The sequence below is a fragment of the Zonotrichia albicollis genome, chromosome 5 (assembly GCF_047830755.1).
Source record: "Zonotrichia albicollis isolate bZonAlb1 chromosome 5, bZonAlb1.hap1, whole genome shotgun sequence".
Taxonomy (NCBI): Eukaryota; Metazoa; Chordata; class Aves; order Passeriformes; family Passerellidae; genus Zonotrichia; species Zonotrichia albicollis.
Window position 1 is genome coordinate 25,080,786 of NC_133823.1, and position 7,989 is coordinate 25,088,774.

At 42.2% G+C, this 7,989-nt stretch overlaps 1 protein-coding gene across 5 annotated transcripts in view; it reads right to left on the reverse strand.

The window, feature by feature from the left end:
* The window catches only part of NFKB1 (nuclear factor kappa B subunit 1), a 58,205-nt gene extending 50,582 nt beyond the window's left edge, over positions 1–7,623 (reverse strand). For 2 of the 5 annotated variants that reach the window (XM_074541097.1, XM_014265394.3), the window contains exon 1: positions 7,112–7,242. The gene's annotated coding sequence lies outside the window, so the exon portion shown is untranslated. Of the gene's footprint in view, positions 1–6,555; positions 7,080–7,111 lie in introns of those variants that run through there. The other 3 variants (XM_026792011.2, XM_074541098.1, XM_026792010.2) reach the window with 3 other exon arrangements.
* Between the last annotated feature and the right edge of the window lie 366 nt (positions 7,624–7,989).

Genomic DNA, 7,989 nt, shown 5'->3' on the forward strand with positions numbered 1-7,989 from the left:
CGGTTTAAATAGAAAGAAAAAGAGAAAAAACCTAGGAAGTCATGTATACACACACAGGAGATGACTGTTGCACCAAACAACCAAGCAAACCTAATGGCAGGTACTTTGCACCACTGCTCCTCCTTAATAACCAAATGATACAAGGTACAAGTGGCACAGCTGGAAGAACATGATTTATTGTATTCTAAGTATTTGTTCTAAAGTTTCAAAAGAAGCAGCCATTTAAAATGAAAACAACATAATTAATGTAGGAATGCTGTAATCCACGAACAAGAACTCTTATTTCTCTTATCTCAATCATTTGATTTCAGAGCGCTTCCCTGTTATTCTCCCACATTCACTGTGTCTGTTTACCTTTTAAAAAGCAAATTTCACTATCCAACTGTTTTCAGCCCCCCTGATTTTTCGAGGGTCCAGATCCTTCCCTTTACTTCTCTTCAACTTTCAGCCTGAAGTTTAAGCATGAGGTGAACCCTCGTTCTTTTTGACACCAGTATCCAATCCAATCCCTAAAAACTTGGAATGTGACTTCTCCCTTTCTACAGACAAACATGATCTTTATCACCCAGTTCATTGCACTTGAGAACTGAAATTAGTGTGATGGATGTTGTTCCACAAGGAAATTTATTTAAACCATCTCTTAGTCCATTACATGTTTTACATCATCCTGTTCTCACCTTTCAAGGCTGGGATTCAGAATGCAAGCCTCACAATAGGAAACTCAACTACTACACCTCAACCAACTTGATAAACTGAAAGAACAATTTTTCCTGAAAGTTTTCTAGCAGAGTGCTTTTTCTCTTTAGGCTGGCTTTCACTGGAATTTACCTGTTAAAAATAAACTTCTTTAACAGGACACTGAATGAAATGAATTAAATTCAGTGTGGTTATGCTCTTAGCCTGTTTATTTTGCTTACTAAAAACAGAGAGGAATAAGGATGAAAATGAAGCAAAGATGTGTCTCTTTCATATACTGTAAGTATATTTCTACTACATCAGGGCGATGAAGTGTGGTGGATGATCTCATTATAGAGAATTATATTTTTAGGAACAGCACCAAATTTTCAGAATTCCTGTAGCAACTACGTAGTACTGAGGCAGAAATACAGTAAGTACTGTATTGTACAGACAGGACAATGTGTTTAACCTGCTGTTGCCTCCTCCTGTTGCCACTTTAGGTGGCAACTATCCATCCTTGAGCCTCAGTCTTCCATCCTTTGCAAAACATAATCTGTATAGGGCCAATTGTTTCAGAGATTTGCATTCTGCAAACAGAGATGCTGGGAAAAGGTATTGTGCAATAGACTCTCTGGGTTGCTGGGTCAGGGCTGGCAGCAGGACAAGAGCTGCTGAGATGATTTTGGCTGGAGGCCAGAGCAGGATCTGCTCTGACAAAGCAGAGATAGGATCCACGCTGCTCACTTTCAGCCTTTCACCACTGCAGTCCCTTCGAAGCCAGGATGCTGCCACCCCTTTCCCTGCACAGCCTTTTCACCTCGCCTCTGGCCACCTCTGCCCTTCAACCAGCACTTCCTTTCCCTTGGAACCCAGTTATTCTGCCCTGAGTTCCACATGTACAGCTCCAGAGCACAAAATTCTGAATTCAAAGTAAGAGATGAGAAAGAGCTAATGTATTCTGTATTATACAAAGTAAACAGAACTCAAATATTAAGGGAACATCATGCATACTTTCACCCACAAAATTGGCATAGATGTTTTCAGGACAAACATTAAAGAAAAATATGTTCAAAAACACAAGAAATTGTTGTTAACTTGCTCATGTTGACAAAGCCACATCTATTATGTTATTTTGAAGGGATTAAAGTCAGTAATGAAACAGATTTGAAACTTGCCTTCAAATGTCAAAATGTTTACTACTATTTTTTCTCCCAGCTAGGACTTCAATACCTGGGAGATGTAGGGAGCTGTTTTAAGGAAACAACACTCAATTTTCACAAAAGTGGCATAAGGAAGTTGTATTTTTCACATTCCTTCTGGTACTTCAAAGATGTGTAATCTCCCAACAAAGAATTGAGTACAATTTCTCATATATAAGTGCAAAAAAGTTTTTACAGAGAGACATTTTGATCAAAGATTCTCATTTCCTCTGCAGAGTTTTTGTCATCCACACACCGTTGCAGCTGCAATAACACTACATAACCCTAAATGACACTGTTTGTTTTTCTAATATAACAACCCAAATTGCCTCCTCTTGTGACTAATTAAGCCTGCTTATTATTTCCTGTTGGGTGGGACCTGGCAGTTGTGTTTATATGTTTTTGAATTTTTTTAATTGCTGAAGTTAAAATTTTCAAGTATTTTCAGTCATGAGCAGATGTATTACTTGACAACAGTATAAAAAATACAGAATGTTTTGGAAATTAAATAAATCACAAGTACTTGAGATTTCACAAGTGTGGTGCTCTAAATCAGAATTGTTGGGGGCATAATTATTTTATGAAACCTAAACCAAATTTACTATAGCAACTAAACAAATTTATTATAGCAAGTAACAACTAAATCTGAAGAAAAAAAAATCACAGTGTAAGAAAATTTCCTTGTCAAAGAGTAACTGGACTACCTAAAAGATATTCTATTAGCTATGTTTGCAAATAGAATTTTTGTTTTATTCCTTTCCCAAGTATCAAAGTAGTGAATTAATATGTCAAGAGGAAATACTAAAATGCCATAAACATACAAACTTTTTCCATGATATTGTTGGAATAAAGTTAAAATGTTTTTGTTAAAACACATTCAAAGCAACTTAAACCAAAGGAATAAACAGTATTCAAATATATGGCAAACATATTCTGGTACATGTATAATGCTAAGTAGATGTAAAAATACTGAGGTTCAACACAGAAAAACAGCTGTAGTAACTACATTGTACTTTAGCCATGTGGGGTGCTAATGTTACTTGAACTCCTGAATATGATGTTAAAATGCTGTTACTTTTTCCCCCAGATTAAAATCAATCACTGAATGTTCTTTGCAAATAGCTCTAGCTCCTATAAAAGCTGTTCATCAAAGTCAAATTTTAACTTAAGAAGCCACACACACCCATTTAATAAGCCTGAAGTGTAATGAATCATTAATATTAGGCTGGAAACCTGTCCCTATTTTTTTTCCCCTTCTGGCAGGGGCAGAGGGGGCACGGGAAGAACAGTGTTTCTGAGAAGCCAAGCACACGTAACCCCCAGCTGCAGAAGTGCATCTCACACGAGGTTTGCTGTCTCACCAGGTACAGTCACACGGGCTCTGGGCTCCCACTGAAGACACAGTCCCTCGCTTAGTAAGCAGAAAATAGCCAGGGCTGTTTCCACTGCTATCACAAAGGTGAACTAAGGGATTCTCAGTGTCCTTTTGGTTCTGAACAGCCACTGCAATCGTAACGGGACAGAATCAACTGCTTACACAGCACCAGTAAGGGGAACCAAACAGGTAGAGCTGAGTCCAGCACAATCACAGTTTACAAATTTTACAAATTTACAAATTACACGGTTTACAAATTACAGATGCAGAGTGGGTAACTAATGTTTAATTTTTTGCTTTTTCCAAAGAAATTGCAAAACTCCTGCAGTCCCAATGTTGTACAGTAACCAATGACACGACAAAACTCACTTGGATTAAACTAATAAGACCAAAAACCCACCTGCTTCCTTTGTTTATACTTTATTTGTGTGCTAAAATCTGCCCGAGTCTAAGCGGATGGAAACACGACCTCTAGAAGAAGCAAAAAATAAAGCCAAACCCAAGCAAAAAAAAACCCAAACAAACCCAAACCACGCAACTCAGTTCTACTTTGCTCTTGATCTGCTGACAGTTTGCTTGGAGGACACAATGAAACATGGGACTATTTCAGTTGAGTATTTTAAATAAAGGGGGGGAAAAAGTGTATCTATCTGCCCCTGCTTTTCAAAAGAACACAGGAGTTGAAAGGGGGAAATAATGCTTGGAGCAGAAGCTTCCTCCCTGCACATGATCTGTCAGCTCCACCTAAGTGCTAAACAAAGGATTTTACCTCGAGACCATAATAACTTGAAACAACTTTTAAGGCCTTACTTTTGAAACTGTCAACAGTGCTTCATCAAAACACATGTTCAAATGAAAGCACTGAAGAAGATTCACCGAATTATGTCTATGCTCAAAGTTAGATGCAAACTTAGTGCCTGACTGACCTAAGGGCACAGTTAATGACAACCATAATTACGATCTTATCAACACAGAACTTCATAAAAGGTTCACAGCTTATTTAAAGGACATCAAATTACAACTTCCACTTCTAAAATACCTCTGTCAGAGCTAAAAGTGACCAAACCCAGGAATTGCTTTTTTCATTACCTGCCTGAAACATTCATTATCTTCTCTTTGTTTTGTAATAGCTGTGTTATTTTGTCAGAGAACTAAAAGAAAGCTATCAGTATGTTGAAAGAAAGAATTTTTAACTAACTGCAGAGTTTTCATTAGTTGCTTACATAAACAAGTAACAACTTTCTTTATGACTGACACTTTTGAACTTAGAGTTGGCAAACACACACAGCACTGAATAGTGAAAGTATTTTAGCAAGCACAGTTTGAAGCAATCTATGAAAACACAGGAGAATTAACCAACATCTCTGAATTTTGTCAGGTGAATTTTCTCAGCACTAGCTATATCAAAAAGCCAACTGTAAGTCAGTAAAAGATATATTGTCTTTCACTGTATCTTTGCAACTTCAAAAATGAACATCTAGTTTGCATTACAAGCACCTTCTACAGTAAAGACTCACAGACCTTCAAACTTAGTTGCTGTCCTTCCAGAGTCAGCAATATGCACAATAATATTAATTGCTAACTGAACATATTTCTGGAGTTTGCACGTGTTCATTGAGAAAGTGGCATGGGAAGGTTTTGGAAAAGGCAGCAATGAAAAGGAAACTCAAAAATCTATTAATTAATAAATTTATGTCAATAATATTTATTTGTATGTATCTATTATTGAAATCACATAATGCCACCTCAAGGAAAAAGTAAATTAAATTTATCATTGAATTTTTGGAAGTAAAATTTTAAAATAAACTTACATTTATTATTTAAATTAATTTTCAAAAGTAAAATACACAGTAACAGAGAAACAACCAGAACTGCTATTTTTCAACAAATGAAGCAGGATATCTTCAAATGTGCACATAAATGAAACACCACTCTCTCTCCCTCTTATTCCTTTTCTCTGTCCCAGCACTTATATCCAGCAAACTCTTCTGATTTAAAAATAAATACTACAAAAACACTACCAAGGTGTTGCTGGAACAAAGTGAATACAGATAGGAAGTTAATCTGTTACAATACTGTTTTTTAAAAGCATACAACACAATGCAAAGTGATATAAAGCTGTTCTGTTTTATAATCTTAACTCAAAATGTATTCATATCTTGCATGAGAAACTGATAACTCTGCCACTGACTGACTTTCTTTCTTTATAAAGGGGACAAAGGATGGAATGAAAAAAAGCTTTTTCCCTTCTGTTTCGTATTTCAAATTAAGTTCTTTAACATATCTTGCACAGATTTCAGCCCTGAGATTCCCTGAAATCTCTGCACTGTGGCACATCCTGACAACAGTATTTCAGCGTAACTGTTAGCTAAATCCTCGGGCCAGGGAAAATTAGGGAACAGAGCATCTGCTTCTGGATAGTTGCAGGCTACTTTTTTCTCTTTCATTTTCTCATAAACTGTAGTAATTTCTGTAGATTACAAAACATTGCAGACAGGATGCTGTCTTAGAATGACGTCTTGGTTAACGCTTTCCTAGAATGGGCAGCTACTTTCTTTCATGAAAGAACAGAAATGCTTTGACTGAAATACTACTTCAAAAGTTGATACCGCACAGTACATAGCGGAGAGACTCCAGATGTCAATAAAATCGAAGTGCTATTTTCAACCCTGTTCCGTGAGCTTGACAGCGCTGGTGGCAGCGCCCTGCAGCACGTAAGGCACAAGGCGATAGAGCAAAGAATTCATCCACTTTTCTCTGTGAACAGAGTAAGTGAAAAGAGGACTTATGAAGCACAAAACATGCCAAATGTAATCAGCACTTTAAAACCCTTACAAAAATCGTGATAACAATAATCTGTATTTCCTTTAAAACGTTATTCTTAAGCAAAGATTTTGTGCATTTTAAGGCAGGAAGTTGAAATGCAGTAGATGATCCCTTGCCTCCAAAGTCTTATTCCCCAAATGCTCATAGGCACTGAGATGTACTTATTTTGAAAATACGCAGCAGTACACACATGATGATAATGGCCCAAGAGCACATACCTCATGTCACAGAAACAATACTCCGATTCACATTCACGGAAAATAAGTCAATAGCCTCCTTCACCAAAGTTACCATCAAAGCAGAAAGCACCAATATATGAAAAAAAAAATCGTTGTGAAGATGAGAAGTTCGATATTCTTGCGTTTCAAGGTCAAATGTAACCGAGAAATCAGTGCAGTAATACTCCCCGTCGCGACGGGAACTTTTCGGTTTCACCACCTGCAACTAAATTACCTTTAAACCCTCACTATTTCGTACCTTTTAACACACTCTGCGAGACTCTCGGGCAGCACCCAAGGCCCGGTCACCCAGAGCTGCCGGTACCACCCCGCGTTTTCGTGGTGACCACCCGCACTGCCGGCCCCGGCCGCGTCCCGGGCTCAGCACGTACGTGTGTCACCTTCGAAACCAAAAGCGACAAACGCAGCACCTCCTTTGCCTACGAGCACCCGCTGTGCGAGCGCCACAGGCTGGGCTTGCAAATTTCGCTCCCTTTGCTGTCAGGGACACCCCTTCCCTGGCCAGCAAGATCCCGGTAACACAGCGGCAGCACAGCCGGCATCCCGCGCGCTCCCCGGGCTGGCTGCAGGCGACAGCCGCGGCAATCCCTACCGGCGCCCAGGGCACAGGCGCGGGGCTGGAGCGGGCACAGCCTCCCGCGGCACACCGGAGCTCCGGGGGTGCCCAGCCCAGCGAAATGCCGGCTCCCGCCCCGCTCATGCGGGACAGAGGGAGCGCAGCCAGGCGATGAGGACGCGGAGACAGGGGAGAAAGAAGGCAGCGAGCGGCGGGCCAGGGGCCGCCTGGGGCTCACCGGGACAGATCTGGCGGCGCCTCCTCCTCGTCGCGCTGTGCCGCCGGCGGTCCCTCAGCGCCGCGCCATGTAACGCGGCGTGCCGCCCGCCTCCCGGCTCCGCGCGGACTTTCCCCCTCCTTCCCTCCCGCCCCACCGGCGAGGGCACCCGCCCGGCACCGGCCTGCGCAGCCTCCGCCCCTGCCCCCGGCCCGCCGCACTTCCTGGCTGGAAATTCCCGCTGACGCTCCGGCAGCGCTGAGGGCCGCGCGGGCGGGGCCGGGCGGCAGCGGCGGCCGCCGGGGCTGGAGGAGGCGCGGCCGCGGCGGAGAAGGAGCCGGGGAGCGCCTGCTGCCGAGCCAGCCGCTGGCCACGGAATCCCTGAGCCGGGGACAGGCCCTCCCGCCCGGGGAAACCGCGCAAACACGCGGGTCCTTTCATCCCAGGGCAGGCACCGCCGCCGCAGGGATAATCCCGTCCTTGCCCACGTTCCTTGGCCCACGGCGGCATTCGCGACACCTCTGTGGAGACCGGCCCGACCCGGTGGCTGCCAGAGTTTGTTTGACCTCTAAAAGTAAAGCTTGGAAGGGGAGGGAGAGACTCTGCATGGAGTGAATTTAACCCACCTGATGCAGTGTCTGGCACTTTCACAGGCACTTCATTTAAAGGAAATTTACCAATTCTTACCGCCCGATGCCTGACAACATCACTGGGCAGGGGGTACAGGATGCACAGCACCATTTTTATGTAGATTTACACAGTTTCTGACAGAGCAGGCTCACGGGTAACTTGACTTCTGTTGAACAGTGCCAGCCATCAATAATATGATTTTTAATACCAGAATCCAGGTTTGCAGCATAGTAATCAAGTCTCTCGGACACATTTAACCAAGGCTGAAA